Genomic DNA, 9,922 nt, shown 5'->3' with positions numbered 1-9,922 from the left:
CGCGGAGCGTGATACATTGGCTGTCAGGATGTGTGTAGGCGGGGCAGCGTGATGAACGTGAGGGGAGCTAGGCTCCTCTCACAGTCTGCCCTGAAGACCGGAACGGCGCGGGAACACGGCGAGAGGAACGCGCGGAGCAAAGGTAAGTGAATTGACACAGGGGGGACTTGGCTTACTACTTGGGGGGGAATAGTACTGTGGGGGATGAATTACTATGGGGGATGAATTACTATGGGGGATGAATTACTATGGGGGATTAATTACTATACTTACTATGGATGACACATACACATCATTCATCTACTCTTGGTCCGGCCCTCAAGTCAAAAAGTTTGCCCACCCCTGGTCTAGCCTGTAGAGGTCTGTGCGACCCTCATTTGATATGCCTCCCCAGATCATCACTGACCCACCACCAAAACGGTCATGCTGAATGATATTACAGGCAGCAATAAGTTCTCCACGGCTTCTCCAGACCCTTTCACGTCTGTCACGTGCTCAGAGTGAACCTGCTCATCTGTGAAAAGGACTTGTTAATTTTGGTGTTCAGTGGCAAATGCCAACAGAGCTCTATGGTGCTGGGCAGTGGTACAGGGCGCACTAGAGATCATTGGGCCTTCAGACCACCCTCACGAAGTCTGTTTTTGATTGTTTGGACAGAGTCATTCACACCAGTGGCCTGCTAGAGGTCAGTTTGTAGGGCTCTGGCAGTGCTCATCCTGTTTCTCCTTGCACAAAGGAGCAGATACCTGACCTGATGGCTTAAGGACCTTTTATGGTCCTGTCCAGCTCTCCTAGCGTAACTGCCTGTCTCCTGGAATCTCCTCCATGCTCTTGAGACTGTGCCATCCTGGAGGAGTTGGACTGCCTGTGCAACCTCTGTAGGGTACATGTATTGCCTCATGCTACCAGTAGTGACACTGACCCTAGCCAAATGCAAAGCTAGTGAAAAACAGTCATAAAAGATGAGTTGGGGAAAAAATGTCAGTGGCCTCCACCTGTAAAACCATTCCTGTTTTGGGGGTCATCGCCTTGTTGCCCATCTAGTGCACCTGTTGTTAATTTCATTAACACCAAAGCAGCTGAAACTGATTAACACTCACTCTGCTACTTAACTGACCAGAACAATATCTCAGGAGTTCCTTTAATTTTTTGGAGCTGTGTGTATGTGTATATATGTATGTATATACAGTGTGTGTATACACACACCTCGAAAAATTAGAATATGGTGCAAAAGTTCATTTATTTCAGTAATGCAACTTAAAAGGTGAAACTAATACATGAGAGAGACTCATTACATGCAAAGCAAGATAGTTCAAGCCGTGATTTGTCATAATTGTGATTATGGCTTACAGCTCATGAAAACCCCATATTCACAATCTCAGAAAATTAGAATATTGTGAAAAGGTGCAATATTCTCGGCTCAAAGTGTCCCACTCTAATCAGCTAATTAAGCCATAACACCTGCAAAGGGTTCCTGAGCCTTTAAATGGTCTCTCAATCTGGTTCAGTAGGAATCACAATCATGGGAAAGACTGCTGACCTGACAATTGTGCAGAAAACCATCATTGACACCCTCCATAAGGAGGGAAAGCCTCAAAGGGTAATTGCAAAAGAAGTTGGATGTTCCCAAAGTGCTGTATCAAAGCACATTAATAGAAAGTTATGTGGAAGGGAAAAGTGTGGAAGAAAAAGGTGCACAAGCAGCAGGGATGACCGCAGCCTGGAGAGGATTGTCAGGAAAAGGCCATTCAAAAGTGTTTGGACTTTCACAAGGAGTGAACTGAGGCTGGAGTCAGTGCATCAAGAGCCACCACACACAGACGGATCCTGGACATGGGCTTCAAATGTCGTATTCCTCTTGTCAAGCCGCTCCTGAACAACAAACAACGTCAAAAGCGTCTTACCTGGGCTAAAGAAAAACAGACCTGGTCTGTTGCTCAGTGGTCCAAAGTCCTCTTTTCTGATGAGAGCAACTTTTGCATCTCATTTGGAAACCAAGGACCCAGAGTATGAAGGAAGAATGGAGAGGCACACACTGCAAGATGCTTGAAGTCCAGTGTGAAGTTTCCACAGTGTGTGTTGATTTGGGGAGCCATGTCATCTGCTGGTGTTGGTCCACTGTGCTTCATTAAGTTCAGGGTCAACGCAGCCGTCTACCAGGAGATTTTGGAGCACTTCATGCTTCCTTCCGCAGACGAGCTTTATGGGGATGCTGACTTCATTTTCCAGCAGGACTTGGCACCTGCCCACACTGCCTAAAGCACCAAAACCTGGTTCAATGACCATGGGATTACTGTGCTTGATTGGCCAACAAACTTGTCTGACCTGAACCTCATAGAGAATCTATGGGACATTGCCAAGAAATAGATGAGACATGAGACCGAACAATGCAGAAGAGCTGAAGGCCGCTATTGATGCATCCTGGTCTTCCATAACACCTCAGCAGTGCAACAGGCTGATAGCTTCCAATGCACGCCACATTGAGGCAGTAATTGCTGCAAAAGGGGCCCAAACCAAGTACTGAGTACATATGCATGCTTATACTTTTCAAAGGTCCGATATTGTTCTATGTACAATCCTTGTTTTATTGATTGCATGTAATATTCTAATTTTCTGAGATTGTGGATTTGGAATTTTCATGAGCTGTAATCCATAATCATCACAATTATGACAAATCACAGCTTGAACTATCTTGCTTTGCATGTAATGAGTCTATCTCATATATTAGTTTCACCCTTTAAGTTGCATTACTGAAATAAATGAACTTTTGCACCATATTCTAATTTTTCGCGTTTCACCTGTATATATTTTGTTTATTTTTTTCTTGGCTCCTTTCATACAGGCAGTCAGATTGTCCGCCTGTCCGTTTTTTGGGTGGACCCAATTGGAGCCTCCATTCTCCTTTGGTGTGATGGGTGTAAACGGACATGTGTCCATTTACACCCATCTACATCCAATCAGATCTACTAAAAACAAAGGAATGTGGATCTGTTTCCCTCCGCCTGGGCGGATTGGATGGCACATTGGATTTTGGGGCCCTCTATGCATCCTAAACATTTTTCAACAAAGAGGAACCCTTGACATAACTTTCTGGTCTCGGGGGAACCTGTGCTCAAAATTGCTTTATCATGACTCATGATACATTAGTGTTGATAGTCATAGGTAAGAATGCTCCTTACACTTATGGTCATTGGGAAGAATTTCCCCTTTACAGATTCCTAAAAAGGTCTGTGAGTGAGAACTTGCCTGAGAGGCAGAAATTGCTTATTGCTCAAGGAACCCGGCAGCCTCTGGAGGAACCCTAGTTGAGAAACCCTGGTCTAGTCTGTGAAAAAGTTTAAAACGTGGTATCCCCATACTTGGAGACTTGGCAGAATGTGTTTTTGGTGTGTAGTTATACGTATGTCTGTGCTATGTGTGAGAAATTGCTTAACCGCTTCCCGTCCGCCCTATAGCAAAAATACTGCTACAGTGCAGCACGGGTATGCAAAATCAGGTATATATATGTGATTTTGCATTTACGGGTAGGGTGTGTACGCTGCCATTTGCGGCCACGGCTGTCAATTACTGGGTCCTGGCTGGTCATTACTCTCCGGCGCCTGGTGATTTCCAAAGATCTCTGACTGGGAGGACTTAGGAATCTTAGGAAAAGCAGCTGGCAAAGACAATTAGATTGAGTAGAACCTTGTAAAGATAAATTGTCGTGCTAAATCAAGTGATAAGTATTAAATCCTAAACACAAATCTTGTGTCCAAAAAAAATGTGCACTGAAAAAGTCCCAGTGATATTCAAAATCATGAGCAATATAATGTAGAGATCCTAGTTCGTCCACACATCTCCAACACCAGAGTGCACTACCACCAAAGGTTTAGATGACTTACTGGAACATGTGGATTCTGGTGCATTCATAGCATGTTACACCCTAAATATTGGTGTAGCATGTCATGAAAGGTGAACTTGTCCTTAAATATTAGGGGGAGGAACAGTGATTGTTGCCATCTTGACAGTGGCAACCAATGGATATATGGATATCACTTTTTCACAACAGCCAGCCAAGAGACTGCTACCTAATAGAGACAGAAATTAACCTCACCCCACCCTCAACACCTTGTTTTTACTGTTCTGTCATGATAGGACGTGAGAAGATTATCATAATGTCAGACCATGGTTTTTATTTGTTTCTGGCCTCCTTGAGGTGTTACAGGGTTTCCCTGTTAAAGATTTTAGGACTTACTAGCCAGTATGCTCTTCAGGTAAAGACATTGTATGGAGCATAGGTGTGGCTGCAGGGTTCCCTAAAGGGAGACTGGTCTAGGGCTTGTGGCATCTGCCTGTACATGGAGGAGATGGTGTCTTAATCTTGCTATGCTGGCTCCAGTGCCGCACAACCACTGGGATGAACATTCAGTCGTGGGGCGAGGGGAGGGATTCAGGTGCCTAAGCAGGCACAATGACTTTGATACGCCTCTCGTAAGGCACTGTAGTGGATTGTGATAGACAGTCCATGTTCTATTAGATCAGTAAAATGACAATTTTATAGTCTTGCTACTCTCTGCTTCTTGCTCTCTAAATTCCTTACTCTCAAGAAACCAATCAGATATAGGGCAACGGAACAATAATTAAGATGGCGCCTTCATCCGGAGTCTCACCCTAGGTGACTCATTAGAAGAAAAGTATCTTTTAATGTAAACAACCCCCATAAAAGGGAATGAGTCGTTTTGGTGACAATGATTGGAAGATATCAACACGGATGGAAGAACACGCAGGAAACCTAGGGGACTTTTCACCCAATCATCGTATATGCTTCGCCTGCATCATGAGATTTATAAATGTTACTGTTATTTCCTCAATAAAGTAGAAATTAGGAAGTTGGCAAATTGCATTCTGTGCCAGTGTCTTACTTCCACGTGCACGTATTCTCACATTAATTAGGCTCACTGGTAGATCACAATAGCTGTGGTCGGTAAGTGATAGCATCCAGAACAGCACCACTACTTAGCAAGTATCAGGGCTTGTTCCTTCTTATGGAGCCAGGGACATTTTGTGTGTCCCAGCTATTTCCTTGAGGGTTACTGCCCTTTGTGAGTTACGACACATTTAATGTGCCACAACACTTTTTAAATTTTGTCATGTGCGTCTCGAGGTGGCTGCAGTGTAGTGGGTGGTAGTGCCACAACATACATCCATACTTTTTTTCTCTGTTTTTTTTTTTCCCCTACATAGTAAAACGCAACCTCCATGAATATCAAACCCCAAAATCAAAATAATGCGGTACAAAATATAGATGTATACAGTGTTTTATGACGCAATAGTTGCTTGGAGTATATAGGGCTTCTAGATACTGCTTGTCCAAAGTTTTACTTCCACGGACAAGCTATTGACTTGCTAACAGGTTCGGACTCTACAGTCCATCATTCCACAGGAACCATCCCACTCTCCACTATTGCTTGAGAGTTCTAGACTTGATAGTGGACTCCTTTGAAGGTGTCCTATTTGCCCAGTTCCGCTCCAGAACATTGTAACTCAAAATTCTGGCTGCATGAATGATACATTCATTAAAAATAGAGAATCGTATATGCCTATATTGAAATGACCAGTTTTGGGATAGCATGGTCTACATGATAATTTGGGTGCAGTAGTTTTTGTTCAGAAAACAAGTTTACAATAAACATACCTAACCTCTAGCCTATACCCCTGAACCCTAGTGTACCTCACTTCAAATCTTGCTTGTGCCCTAGAGTATATGTTATCTTTGAAGTAATACAAGGGGTCATTGCCCAGGAAGTAGTAGTTCCTGTTTCTGCTTGGAAACATTTTGAAGTTCCTTTCTAGATCTCATGGCTCTCAATAACGTCCATCTTCAAACATTTTGGATAGAATCTACTCGATCAGTTGGTTAAGACTTCATGTCCCCACCTTCCTTGTGCATCAACCTTTTGTGGAGGGAAAAAAAAAAAGGGAAGCGTGTTCTTAGTGCAATAAAACCTTTTACTCAAGTGTGAAGTAAAAATACATAAAATGCACTATTAACCCTGTGTTATGCTATTCACACCTTGTAGCATGTGAATGCATGCTATGATTTTTTCTTTACACATGAATAAAAGGTTTTATATTGCTAGGGATATGCTTCCCTTTTGTCTGTTTTTTCATATAGATTGCTGTCAAGACCTTGTCTAATCAATCAAGGAAGTGCTGTTTTTATTTTCTGGCTCATTTAAGGTCATATGAAGGCGTTTTAGGCTGATATTACAGGAACACGAGAGTCGGATTATCTCTGTGCATCCAACCTTTTGTGGCACTACTTTTCAGTTTGGCAAAAATAGTTTTTTCATAATACTGGTGAGGTTTTTGTGGAACTGAGAACCAAGGGCAGATCAGTGATCACCTACCTGCTTGACGATCTGAATGTTCGTTTTGAGTTGCTGATAAATTGGCAAAGTCCTCCCTGTTTCCTACGCAATGTGAAGTACTGTCCTATAAAACAGGTGCGCAAAGATCTGAAAGAGGTGAAATACTGTCTTCCTAGAGGTAGATGCTATTACTCAGATATTTGAAGACACTGTACCTCCAATGAACTACTGGAGAGACTTTGTGGTGATTAAAACATTAATTTTTTTTCTGGAGATTTCCCTAGAGCAAAAATCATGCAATGATTTGGCATTTGCAGTCATGGCCAAAACTATTGGCACCCCTGCATTTTAGTCAGCTGGCGCACCAATTCACCCAGGAAATTGTTACAAGTGATTAGGTATTCTCAAGTTTATTTTGTTTGTATTGGTATGACACAAAAAAAGTGGAGAAACAAAAAGCCAAATCTGACTCATTCCACGTAAAACCCCCATAATGGACTGGACAAAATTGGCACCTTCTCAAAATTGTAAAAAATAATTGCATTCCAAGTTTGTAATGCTCCTGTAATTTGTAATTAAACTCGCCTGTATCAATTAACAGGTGCTGACAATATAGAAATCACACTGGCAACCAGTTAAAATGGTGAAACATTTACCCAACCTTTCTGTTGTATGTGTCACATGGAGAAGAGAGAGCAGCAAACAATAGTCTGAGGACTTGAAAACATAAATTGTAGAAAAGCATGGACAATCTCAAGGTTACAAGTCCATCTCCAGAGATTTTAATGTTTCTGTATCCACTGTGCGCAACATTGTGAAGAAGTTGACAGCCCATGGCACTGTACCTAATTTCTTTGGATGGGGACGAAAGAGAAAAATTGATTGAAGATTGCAAGGAAGGATTGTTTGGTGGATAAAGAACCTCGATCAACTTCAAGCTGACCTTCAGGCACAGGGTACAACTGTGTCAGCTCGAACTATACTTCGCCATCTGAATGAAGAGGGACGCTATGGTAGGAGAGCTAGGAGGACCCCACTGCTGACACGGAAACATAAAAAAGCCATATTGGAGTTTGCCAAAATTTACCTGAGGAAGACAAAATCCGTTTGGGAGAATATGCTGTGGACTGATGAAACAAAATTACAGCCTTTTTGGTAAAACCCATCATTCTACTGTTGTCGGAAAAAGAAATGAGGTCTTTAAAGAAAAGAATACAGTCACACATGGTGGAGGTTCACTGATGTTTTGGGGTTGCTTTACTGCTTCAGGCACTGGATGTCTTGATCATGTGCATGGCATTATGAAATCTAAAGACTACCAAAGAATTCTGGGGTGCAGTGCCAGGCCCAGTGTCAGAAAAATGGGTCTTTGTCCGAGGTCATGGGTCTTACAGCAGGACAATGACCCAAAGCACATGTCAAAAAGCACCCAGAATTAGTTTAGGACAAAGCATTGGAGTGTACTGAACTGGCCAGCAATGAGTCCAGATCTCAATCCCATAGAGCACCTGTGCAGCGATCTCAAAACAGCAGTTGGGAAAAGGAACACTTCCAATCTGAGAGACCTGGAGAAGTTGGTGAAAGAAGAGTGCTCCAAAATTCCAGTAGAGAGGTGGAAGAAACTCATTAATGGTTACAGGAAGTGATATATTTCAGTAATTTTATTGCAAGGGGTGTGCTACCAAATATTAAATTGAGGGTGCTAATAATTTTGTCCATTCTTTTTTTGAGGTTTTGAGTGGAATGTGTCAGATTTGACTTTTTGTTTCTTCACTTTTTTGTGTCGTACCAATACAAACAAAAGAAATAAACATGAGAATGCCGAAACATTTGTAATTGCAACGATTTTCTGGGTGAAGTGCTGCGTTATCTGACAGCAATGCCGGGGTGCCAAGATTTTTGGCCATGTCTGTATGTGGGCAAAAATATCTTAAGGAAACCTGTGCTGAGAGAAATATGTAGGCTAGTGGCCTGACTTTCAAACTAGCACAGTGCATTCACTGCACTCTAATTCATTGACCTGGGACAAGTTTGCAGATAATGATTAATTGTCAAATTGTATTTTTTTTGTCAATTACTCAAATTGAAGCAGTAAACAGGCAAAGGAACTGCATTTTTAGTAGAGGTCAGCAATGGCAGCCATGTACACTGCTCAAAAAAAGGAAAGGAATACTTTGAAAACACATCAGATCTCAATGGGGAAAGATATGCTGGATCTCTATACTGATATGGACTGGGTAATGTGTTAGGAACGTAAGGATGCCCCATCGTTTGATGGAAATTAAAATTATCAACCTACAGAGGACTGAATTCAAAGACACCCCAAAAATCAAAGTGAAAAAATGATGCAGTAGGCTAGTCCATTTTGCTGAAATTTCATTGCAGCAACTCAAAATGGTACTCAGTAGTTTGTATGGCCCCCATGTGCTTGTATGCATGCCGGACAATGTCGGGGCATGGTCCTAAGGAGACGACAGATGGTGTCCTTGGGTATTTCCTCCCAGATCTGGAGCAGGGCCTCAATGAGCTCCTGAACAGTCTGGCAGTGTCAGATGGACTGAAAAATGATATCCCAGAGGTGTTTTATTGCATTTAGGTCAGGTGAGCAGGGGGGCCATTCAATGGTATCAATTTCTTCATCCTCCAGGAACTGCCTGCATACTCTTGCCACATGAGGCCGGGCATTGTCGCGCACTAGGAGCAACCCAGAACCCACTGCACCAGCAGAGGGTCTGACAATGGATCCAAGGATTTCATCCTGATACCTAATGGCAGTCAGGGTGCCATTGTCTAGCCTGTAGAGGTCTGTGCATCCCTCCATGGATATGCTTCCCTAGACCATCACTGACCCACCACCCAGTCATGTTGAATGATGTTACGGGCAGCATAACATTCTCCACGGCTTCTCCAGACCCTTTCATGTCTCACATGTGCTCAGGGTGAACCTGCTCTCATCTGTGAAAAGCACAGGGCGCCAGTGGCGGACCTGCCAATTCTGGTGTTCAATGGCAAATGCCAGTCGAGTTGTGTGGTGCCGGGCAGTGAGCACAGGGCCCACTAGAGTTAGCAGTATTTCTGCTATAGGGCAGATGGGAAGTGGTTAACAAGCGATTTCTCACATATAACATTATTATTATTATTATTATACAGTATTTATAAAGCGCCAATAGTTCACTCAGCGCTGTACATTACAAAGGGGGACAGAACATGTGACAGAACAATACCAATACAATGCAAAACATGAGGGGATCGAGGGCCCTGCTCTTTAGAGCTTACAATCTAGAAGGGATGGGATAGTGGTACAGGAGGAGATAGCTGTGGGGGATGGAGTGGTAGGAAGAGTGGAGGAGGTCAGCAAGTTAGCAGGGGGTGAGGTAGGCTTCCCTGAAGAGATGGGTTTTCAGGGTGCGCCTAAAGGAGAGGAGAGTAGGTGATAATCTGATGGGTTGGGGCAGGGAGTTCCAGAGGATGGGTGACACCCTGGAGAAGTCCTGGAGGCGGGCATGGGAGGAGGAGACCAGGGAGCTAGAGAGAAGGAGGTCTTGTGAGGAGCGGAGTGTGCGTGCTGGGTG

The sequence above is a fragment of the Staurois parvus genome, unplaced genomic scaffold (genome assembly GCF_062004578.1).
Source record: "Staurois parvus isolate SC_StPar_1 unplaced genomic scaffold, SC_StPar_1.0 ptg000137l, whole genome shotgun sequence".
Classification (NCBI taxonomy): domain Eukaryota; kingdom Metazoa; phylum Chordata; class Amphibia; order Anura; family Ranidae; genus Staurois; species Staurois parvus.
The sequence above is the reverse complement of the archived record's forward strand: the minus strand, read 5'-3'. Positions refer to the sequence as shown.